The sequence below is a fragment of the Peromyscus leucopus genome, chromosome 6, assembly GCF_004664715.2.
Source record: "Peromyscus leucopus breed LL Stock chromosome 6, UCI_PerLeu_2.1, whole genome shotgun sequence".
In the NCBI taxonomy this organism is placed as follows: Eukaryota; Metazoa; Chordata; class Mammalia; order Rodentia; family Cricetidae; genus Peromyscus; species Peromyscus leucopus.
The window spans coordinates 105,976,323-105,987,803 of NC_051068.1; positions in this window are offsets into that span (position 1 = coordinate 105,976,323).

An 11,481-nucleotide genomic window follows, 5' to 3' on the forward strand; every position below is an offset into this window, starting at 1 on the left:
TTGGAGTTTTTTTCTGGAGGAATTTGTCTAGCAGTCATAGTCAAGACATTTTGAGAGTTCTCACACAAGATTCCTAGGATGCCCTGGGAACAAGGCTAGTGTCCAAGCCCAATCATCACATGTTTACTGCTGCCTTTTATACAATACGAGACAAAAATAAACACACAATACTTGACAATAAAAATAGACTCGGGCTCAAAGGCCAACATTCTTTTTCCAGAACGGCTTTCTTCAGAGTTTGGGTATAATTACCGATAATAACTTCCATGTTTCAAATGTGACCTCCTGACCTCGAAGGAGAGTTTCAGATCAGAAGCGACGTGAGCAGCACACTAATGGGAGACCATGAGTAACCTAAGGAGAGTGACAGGCACACAGTGAAAAAGGAGAGGCGCATGAACCATGCGGATCTGGTAGAAATAGCTCAATTGATGGATTCTCATAAAAATAGTTTTAAAGGGCATCTGTTCCACTTAGAGCTCCTTATTCCAAGCTACTCTAGTTCATAAATGTTTTTCTCACAGAAAAGCCACTTTTCCCCTCCTTTCCCACAATATCAGATGTCATTCTTCTCATATCTTTGTTCCCTTTACAGAAATACTTAAAAATTCTATTCAGGAATATCGCGGAGCTGGTGGCTCTCAAACCACAGTTTCCTTTTTCAAACCTTACACCCTCCGCCTTTCAAAGCAGTGTCCTATCCGTGAATGTTATAATATCGGTACTGTCTCTAGAATGTGTTCAAACATTGAAGTTTATGATAGTAGAAATTCTCCCTAGCACTTCCAGAAGCACATACACACACACACACACACACACACACACACACACACACACACACACACACACACACACGGATGCTCATGCACATACATGCAAAGGTCTAAGAGCTGTAGACTGCAAGTTGCCTTTTCTGTTTGGTGTTTGAAGACATGTAGCCCAGGCTGGTCTGAATTCACTAAGTGACTGAGTATGACCTTAAACTTTTGATCCTTCTGCCTCCACTTAAATGCTGCTATTATAGGCTCACCTCCTGCAGTTGCTTTTCTAAATCTGAAAGAGGATTTGGGGTGTGGAACTATTTAAATGGTTAGGAATTTTGCTCGTATGCAGAGGAATAGAGAACGCACAAATGTTGGTTGCCCAGAGCCACACAGCCAGGGACAGAGCAGGCTTGGAGCATGGTGTTCTGAACCCGGTCATGGCTTCTTGTCTGATTATTCTTCCCTCTTTGTGTTGCTTCCTCTGTGCTGTGTGTGCGAACAGCATTGTGTGGTGGCCAGATGCAATATTATGTACCTATATCTTTATGTACTCATATCTTTGTTCCGTTTACAAATATGAGTTCCTATCTAGAAACTGGATAGGAATATGGATAGGAATATGAGTTCCTATCCAGAAACTGTTCGAAGGCTGAGGCAGGAGCATATCTTGATAGCTAGCCTAAGCAACATATTGAGACTTAATTAAAACAAAACAAAACAAACAAACAAACAAACAAACAAACTCTGAGTGTGGTAGTCCATGCATCTAATTCTAGCACTCCAGAGGAAGAGATGAAGGACTCACCCAGTCAAGACTCCACAGCTTCTCAGCCAGGCATGGTGGTACTGGTCTATACTCAGCTACTCCAGAGGCTGAGATAGAAGGACAATAAGGTGAAGGCCTGCTTGGACCAACAGGCGTTCAAGACCCACATCATGTATCATTTTCTATTCCTTGTTAGTTTCTGCCCTCCTGAAATCTATTTAAAACACTGATAGTTTTAGGATCAGGCAATATTCATTTGGAGACTCCTTTCTGTGATGAGAATTCTTGGTAAGCTCTTATCCAAAATTTAATTTTAGTATGAAACAATTTGGTAATATTTCCTGTAACTGTGATTATGAGTTTAAAGAGAATGTAGATCCAAGAATGTTATATGTGGCTTACCTTTTTCAAAGGGAAGATACTAATGGTGATTGGTATAGCAACTTGTGAGGAGGGGACTACATTAGTTTTTTGTCTTAGTCTGGTAGTCCCTTTGCTCATCTGAGGACTACTTGCCACAGCCACCGGGATCCTATGCTGGAAAAGGAAATTGATTATGCAAACCTGTGTCTCTCTTTCCTCTAATACACTGGACAGTGAAAGTGGGCGGGGGTCCTGAGTTGCAGTTTTAATAGTGTGTTGGTACTTTAAGCCAATAGAGGAACATTAATTTTTTTTTAAAAAAAGTCAATATTTTAATCTGTTTGTGTAGATATTTTCCAATGATATACAACCAGAAGTGCAACAGATTAGCTTGTCACTCCTTGGTGTTTTCTTCCTAGAGCACATTGAAAGAAAGATTTCAACAGACAGAGCTCCAGAAAAAGCAGGGATATGAAAGCTGGAACTGGCATTAGCCAAATACTCTGTGGCAGATTCATTCACTCTGACCACTTGTCCACTCCATGAAAGCTTTTTTGCAACTTATTACGAAGAACATATCAGGTGTTTGGAGTTGGTCTTCAGTTGAATAAGTGAGGTGAACATGACAAAGAATTTACCGATACTTATAAACAGACAAAAAAGTATCTGACTTTAAAATGCATTTTCACATGAGATTTCTGTCTCTTGGAGAAAGGAGATAGTTTGTATGTGCAGACAGCATTTGCCCCTCATCTTTTCTACTTTCCTAGAAGGATCATCTAACTCCCATTATCATACCTGTTAGCTTATATGGGTGCATGCATTTATGGATGGCTTAGGATTTCTGGGGATAGGAATGGAAAAGCCAGAGTATAGGGAGGAATGCTGTAAAAGGCTGTCCTCTGGACATGACGTGCTGGGTACACACATGAGCTCACAGCAACTGTGGTTACTGGCACAGGATCTATCCAAGATCAACCAGTTAAAAATCCCAGCACTGAGGTGAGAGGGACCCCTGATGCCCCACCCTAGCTGAGGTACTAATGGCCATTGATGGCTGCAGAGGGAGGGAGAGGGAGGGAGAGGTAGCCATTGGCAGGTTGCCATGCCCAGTGGATAACCATATACACCTGAATACATGGGCAACACTAGTTGAACTCAGGGCATTATACATAGCAAACACAGGACATGAAGTTGAAAGGGAGATGGGAGATCTGTTGGGGAAGAATAACTGGAGGAAGGAAGTAGGGAATAGAAGTAGAAAGACAAGATACACTGTGTAAGTGAATGGAGTTTTCAAAATATAAAAACAATAATTTGAAGAATGGAAAATAGGTGGAGAGATGGCTCATTGGTTAAGAATGCTTATTGTTCTGGAATAAAGGCTTGATTCGAAGCCCTCTTTTGGCATCTGTGGGCACCAAGTACACACATGGTTCAAAGATATACATGCAGACAAATACTCATATACATTTTTTAAAAAGTTAATAAAAAGAAAAACTAGTCACTTGCTTGTGTTGTCCTGTTTGCCCTTCCTAGCACGGGACACTGGGAGTTCACAACTGGGATTGCTTCCAGGATTAACACAGAGAGCCTGAACCACATGAGGAGGTAAAATAGTTTCCTGATAAAAATTTCACTAGCTTTACCTTTAAAATGTTGACACTTTATCATCTATTGATGACTAACAAATTAAGACAAAATGTGACCACTCACAACAACACCTCTCTCAGATCTAGGCTGAGCTTACTTGAGTCCCATATGTTCGGTTATGCCAAGGCTTGACTGGAGAAGGCCTTAGCTCCCAGACTTAAAGGGTAGTGATGTAGAGAATTTCTGTTTGTTGCTTGTTCTCTTATCACACTGTGCTCTCCACTGTGGACTAGCTTGCCCTACCAAAGTACAGAAACGAAGAAAGCTAAAGAGTCTCCCAGCAAGACAGCAACTGCACTAACCTTGGATCCTGATTGTGAACACGATTTCTTATCAGATTTGCTAAATTCTGTTACTTAAACACAAGACACTAGGTTCAGCCTACAGTCTAGGGAAGAAACTATACAAGGGTGAAAACTCGGAGGCAAGGGACTCCGGGCACCATTGTAAGATTCCTGTTCCAATGGCAATTCATGTGGGTTTGCAGAAGATAGTGTTTGGAGGGAAATCAGTTACCATGCTTTGAGAAAAATTCATGGACTTCACCAGTGAAAACTGAGATACATTATAGGGAATGCTTTTCTCTGAATATTTGTAAGGTAAAGACAGTCTGGTCAAGGGAAAATATGCTACATCCAAAACATGGGGCAATTATTAGTAGGGAAGCCATTTGGTGATGGGTTATGCCATCCAAAGCATTAATTTTTGTATGTGTTAATTTTGAGTTGTGAAATATGTATAAGAAACAGAGGAATGAGTGATTTAGTATTGCACAGGTAAATATGCTTACCTGCTTTTTTAGGAGAAAGTCTGAACACAGTAGAATGTGGTGGTAAGTGTCTGTAATTCCAGCACTCTGAAGAACTAATGGATTCAAGACCTGAATGTTAGCTCAGCCAGTCACTGACCTCAGTGTGGACTCTGGTGTAACTCAATGGTAAAGCGCTTGCCTTGCACGGCCAAAACCCAGTATTTGACTCTTCACAGTACCAAGAAAACAAAGAGAGAGAAACTCCAAGAAGGCTGATTCAAAGGAAAACGAAATGTACAGAAAAAAATAAAATGTACAGAAAAAAGTTGCAAAAATCTAATGTTTTGAATGCTGTCTTGGGTGTATCCGAAGCTCAGGTTCATCCTTGCCTTTAAATGTCCTTTGAGAAGTCACTCTACTTCAGCTTAATTTTCCATTACTTATATGTTCCAAGAAGCCACATACAGAGATTTGTAGGTGCTTGGTGTAGGGCAAAAAGTCTGAGCCCACATCCAGGCTTGAAACCCTATCAAAACCCACCAATCCTGGAGCTCAAAATCCCACCAATCCCTGGGGTTGGCTAGAAATTTCACCAATCTCTGGCCTTGGCTTGAAATCCCACCAACCCCTGCCATGGAAATCTCCACTCCTAGAAACCCCTCCCCCAAGAAACCCTATATAAGCCAGTCTCCTGCTCAGTTCATTGCTGCTTGCCTGGGCAGGGCAGCCACCGAGCTGTGTCTTTCCCATCAAATCTCTTGTGTGAGGTTTGTTATGCGGTGTGACTTCGCGGTATCCCTTGGCTCCCGCCTGCCAGAATACCTTTCCCCTCAGAGCTGTAACACTTGCACTTGGCTGCTGTGACGGCCCTGTGGAAGCAGGAGGCAGTGGCAACTGTGAAGAGAACAGGCCGGCCCTGTGAGGAGAATGGGAATTATGGGTGTCCGTGAATCTATGGCAGGAATGGGGAGGGGCCAAAAGAGAGCTGCCTAGAGTGGTGAAGGAAACTGAAAACAGGTGACTTGGCTATTGGGAGAACGACTTTAAAGATGTGTTCCATTCTTGGTAGACTAATTATACTGCAGTCTGTAACGCTTCACTGAAGCTTGGCACAGGGTCCCCTTCCTAGTAAATGTTTGCTGGCACATGTGTGGCCTGTGCCCATAAAGTTTGTACCTGCTGGGTAGAGTACATTATATTATAGACTGCATTAAATCTATGGCAGTTATGGTTCATAATAGTCTAATATCTTGATTGCAAGGTGACCACCTGAATCATTCACTTCGTCTTGAGCATAGGACAAGGCCCAGAAACAGTTGAGTGTGACGTCATTGTGTCTATTAGGCACTGGATCTCAGGCAAACGCCTGAGCAACATTATGGTCATGATAAAAAGCAAGAAGGTCCTTGTGGTACTACAGGAAGGACTTTCCACAGGGAGAGGGCCCAGCTCAGAATGAAGTAAGCTCCAGGAGGACAGTCCAACAGAAGTGGGCTTTTTTGAGATTAAAATATTCTAAACATGTGGGCGGGGTGTGCTGTGGCTTTAGAAAAATCAGTAATAATATATGGGATTACAAGGCTTTTTTGAAATAGAACTTCATTTAGAAAAGTTGAAGCCGAGGGACGAGGAGCACAATAAGAAACTCGGGACTGGAGAGATGGCTCAGAGGTTACGAGCACTGACTGCTCTTCCAGAGGTTCTGAGTTCAATTTCCAGCAACCACATGGTGGCTCACTACCATCTGTAATGAGATCTGGCGCCCTCTACTGGTGGACAGGGATACATGCAGACAGAACACTGTATATATAATAATAAATAAATCTAAAAAAAAAAAAAAAAAGGAAAGAAACTCTGGGTACCTCTTACTCCTCATCCACCACACCCAACATCTTCTGCTCATCTTGTTGTTCTGAGGGTCCGTGTGTTTGTGTTTTTATAAGAAAGTGCATTTGCATTTTATAAGAAAACTAACAATTGTGTCAAAAAGTGTGTGTAAGTGTGTTCTAAGAATAAACAGTAGGTTTTTGGTTGCCTGGATTTATGTTTCTCTGGGCTTAAATTGCTATCAAGAGAGGACTATCTGAGAGCACTTCAAGATGTCCAGGAACAGAAGGACCTGAAGTACTCAAGAGTCTTGGCTGATGTCGGGGATAAGAGAAAATAGTACTTAGCAGATTCTTCTGGAAGACATTTGGGACCTTTTTGGTGAAAACATGGAGACATACAACCCAGAGACAACGCTAGCTTCAACTCATGCTGCATGTCCCTTTATGGTCTGAATTGTTCACAGTATGAAAAGTCACATCAGTGATCCCCAGCTGAGTTTTCTGTTGCTTTTGGATGCTATTTATGAAGAAAGCTCCCCTCATCTTCTGTCTGATTTTTTGCCCAGAAAGATGGATACATGTGGAATTCCTGTCAAGCAAAAGAATAGCTAGCTGGTTATGTTTTAGGACCTCCTTGTTGTTGTTGTTTTACAAATTACTGTTGATAACATATTGTTTTTGTTGTTGTTGTTGTTGTTGTTTTTGGTTTTTTTCGAGACAGGGTTTCTCTGCGTAGCTTTGCCTTTCCTGGACTCACTTGTAGCCCAGGCTGCCTCGACTCACAGAGATCCGCCTGGCTCTGCCTCCCGAGTGCTGGGATTAAAGGCATGCGCCACCACTGCCCGGTGATAACATATTGTTATGAGTATATAACAACTTTACTGGAATGGATGTGTTTATGTAAAGAGTGGTAGCTCTCTGCTTGTATTACAGTGAAAGCATCTTACCTATGCTTCATATGTAATCATTGATTTAGAGTGGCCCAAATCCAGATTCATGTGACTCAAGTAGTTATATAGTGGGATACATTGGTGAAGTCTCACATCCTGAGACAAAAGCCAGGGGAGCTTACATATGATAACTGGATCACTTCAGTGAGCTTGCTTCCTCCATAAAGGAAGGTTAAAAGCTGAACATTCAAGCTGAGCAATTGGGCCTCCAAGAGTTACTCTGGGCTTGTGCCTGGTTAGGAAGACAAAAGGGCAGGGCAGGTTTTTTCTGGGAAGAAGTCCATGAAGATAAACAACAGAGATGGTCTGGTGATGGTAAATTATGCAAAGAAAACTGACCAGAAAACTCAAAATTTGTCTTTGGGAAGAGATGAGTCCAACTAGCTCAAAATGAAGAACTTCTGCAGAAGCCATTAGAGTCGGAGTTTTTGAAAGAACACCAACTCGGCCAGAGAGCAGGAAGCTTCCCATCTCAGACTGAAAGTACTGATGCTTGATGCCTGTTGCCAGTAAGCGAATTGCTTTGGATCTTACTTCTAACTAATAAGATAGTAATAACTTCTGAAAATCACAGTTTGCAGCGTGCTATACTGAGATGGCTTGAGCAGACACCAGGTGTTGAAAAGTTTGGATCCAAGTCATTCTGGCGGTTGACAAGCACAAACTATCAGTCATAGAGACATGAATTTCAATTCACCTTACACCGCTTGTATAGATTCTCTATTCCCTTGTCAATAAAATGAGAATAAGGACATTTTCTTGGAGACCATAGTGTTGTACGGAATATATTAAGTAGTTTCCTTTAGGCTGTTCCAGGTAATTTAAGAAGAAAGGAAAGCTCACTGTAAGGACACGGAATGCCTTAGAAATCCACACAGAAAGAAACCATGGTGGGCCTCAGAAGCAAATGAGTGCAGGAACTGGAAAGGAATGGCAATTCTGAGTCAGCTGCACCAGAGCCAAGTTAGCTTTGGACTTCGAATAACTTCATTCTCTGCAGAAGCTTGCAAATGGGTCCCATGTGGTTTCTCAGTTAGGGTATTTGATGGTTCTAATATTTTACCTATGACCAAGTGTAAGTTCCTACAAATTTAAGTGGTATTGTCATAGCTTGCCTGACTTCAGCTGTCCATCTCTGATCTACTTAATTGATTTGGTGAGTCAGGCTTTGACCATGTGATACTCTACTCCTTGCTGAGGTGATAGTAAAGATGCAAATAGAATAGAGGAAAGGTGATAGGAGTCCCTATAACTGAACTGACCCAAACTGAGAGTCAATGAGGTGCTGTATAGAAAATATCATGGATAACACCTGCCTGGTACATGCAAAGAATCCAGAATACTGTCTGTATAGCTTCTAGCTGAAACCCATGGCCTGACATACCGGAGGGGCAAAGGCCATAGGTCCTCATCCACTTCATCTTTGAAGCCAGTATTTTTCTGCACCTGTCAGAGAAGGACAGTCACAGAACTTGCAATCATGTGATATTTATGAAAAATCTCCTTCCAGACCAAAATGACACGAGGTGAAGGTGTTTCAGCAGTTGGTATTTCTGTGACCCCATTCTTTCCAGCAGGACTCTGGTCTCCTGGTCTCATTGGTGCTTACCACACACTCTTACTGACTATGGGTAAATAATCTGATGATACTTTGAAAAGCTACCTAACACAACAACTGCACAAATTATTTCAGTTATGTCCACGAGTTTACGTTTAAAGACACACGGTTACTGACCAATTTCTTAAACTAAAAATGTTTCTCTCTTTTCGTTGATTTCGATGAGATCATTGGTATCCAGGGCTAGAAAGTATGAATGGAAGATCTGTGTTTTAGTGATAAAGTCAAATTTACTCTTAGCACCTCTTGCCTGCCCAGGAAAAAGTGTCCAACAAGCAGAGAGAAGGAGGCACTACCAAAGAAGTGTTATTTTCTTCCTGCTTAAATCGGGCTGCATTTGGAATTCAAAATATTCCCATTTAATCAGAAGAGTGAGATGAAGTGGGCACGAAGACGGCTTTGGTTTTATGCTGTAGCAGTTGCAGTACATATCTAGAGGTGATACTGTCTACAGAAGAACCAATTACCCCAATACGGCTCAGTTCTAAAGTTGTTACTAAATACCAGGTGACTTCGAAGTTTTCAAAAAATGCCATATAGCTTTTCTTTTGGTTTCTCAATTTCTTTTTTTTTTTGGTTTTTTGAGACAGGGTTTCTCTGTGTAGCTTTGTGCCTTTCCTGGAACTCACTTGGTAGCCCAAACTGGCCTCGAACTCACAGAGATCCGCCTGCCTCTGCTCCGAGTGCTGGGATTAAAGGCGTGCGCCACCACCGCTCGGCTCAATTTCTTAATATATCAAGCTTTTAACATTTCTTCACTTGCTAGGAGATTTTAAAACCAAGAATTATAAAGGCAAAAAGTAAACTTTCCTCTGCAAGATTTTTTTTTCTTGATTTCACACAGGTAGGCAACATTACCTAACATGCGCCTGTCTTTTCTCTCTTGAAGCTTTCACACTTTACCCTTTGAGGATAACTTTTGCTTTAGTCTCAGGTCAGATTCACTTGTAAGCACACTGGTACTGTTGATGGACATCGTCTACCAGAAACCCCTGCTTTGGATGTTATGAGAAGAAAGGCATGTTCTTGGATCTTGGTGAGATGACTGAGAATCTGAACTACTAGGTTTGAAAACTGGGGGCGGGAAATTCTAGTCTTCAGCCTCACTTAGTATAGCCTCAAGGATCTGTATTCATTCTTCCTGGGTCCCTTTAACTCTGCTACTGACTTAAAGAAATTGCCCAAATTGGGCTTGATGAGACCAAATCTTCTTTTATTCCTTCTGTGAAGTAATGATGGACACATCAGTTCTCACTGAGATGTGCCAGTCTGCCAATTGCGTGGACATTAAGCATCTGAACACACATCCCTTGTGGCAAAGATTGGGTAGAGATGGCATGATAAAGCAGCTTTACTGTAGATACTGGAGGAGGCTGCTTTGGGCCATGCATAAGCATTAATTCATTATCCATTTCTTCATCTTCTCAGTTCAAACTTCTCTCCTTAGCTCAACCCTTGTATTCAGCTATCTTTCAAACCTGTAACCTGGAAACTACATGGGAATTAGTGTCTCCAGCTATGAAACTCATGGCTTTTCCTTCCCAAACTGTTTATCTTCCATCCATCCATGGGCTCCAGCTGAGTTCTCCTGCCTCAGCCAGAAATCTAGTTACTTGTAGTAGTTCCTGTTCCACTTGCCTTTATGTCCAGTTCCATTGGACCGTGAGAATTGTGCCTGTCAACACATCTTTGTCCTGTGGTTTATACTATTCCTGCGCCACTTAGAAAGGCCATCTACCTTTCTCAGTATTTTCCTCCCTCAATCCAAGCAATGGTTCGTGTACTGGTTTCCTTACTGTTACTGTGATAAAATATCATGAAAAATGCAAATTAAAGAAGAAAGTGTTTGTTTTGGCTTAGAGTCCTTGAATGATGGAGTATAACATGGTAGGGAAGGCTTGGTGCCAGGAACCTAGTTGATCACCTCTCATCTGTACCCAGGAAACAGAGAGCAAACAGGAAGTGGAGCCCCATTATAAAACCTCAAAATCCACCCCCAGTGATGTACTTCCTCCAACAAGGCTCAACCTCCTACAGATTCCATATCTTTCCCTAACAACAACACCATGGGGGTTAAGTGTTCAGACACATGAGCCTAAGGGGAGCATTTCATAATTAAAACACAGCAGATAGTACCCCCCAGTTGTTAAAAATATATGCAAACAAATGAATTTTCTTTAAGAAAAATAGCAATGTTAGAAAGACACATTCAAATGTCTTGGAATGTAATTCATGTGGTAGAGTGCTTGTCTAGCATATGAAAAGTCATGTGCTTAAGCATTCCATAAAGCTGGACATGGTGAGGCATATCTGTAATCCTAACAGTTGGGAGATGGAGGCAGGAAAATCAGAAATCAAAGATTATCTCTGGCTATTTATTGAGTTCAAGACCAACCTTGACTATGTGAGACTCTATCGTAAAGAGAAAAAAAAAAGTATATACATCCAAATTGCTAAGTTGATGGCCACATAGTAGTGATGGAAGTAATCAATAAAAGCTTATAGGCATATGCCACAGATTTAAGCATAATTAGACTCAAACTTCAATGTGCTTAGAAGTCCCTTGTAATCTGTTAGAATGCAGGTTCAAACTAATCTGCCTTTCATGGGGACTGGAGCATCCATGGGTGCTGATGTTGCTGGTTAGTTTAGAGCTCTCACTCCTGTTAATCTGCATCTCAAGAATCCCTTGCCATAAAACTTCTTTCCCTGAAAGAAGTTTTGAATCTGTGCATTTAAAAGTAATTATTTACAACCCTGTGATGATGAAGGACGTGAGGCAACCTT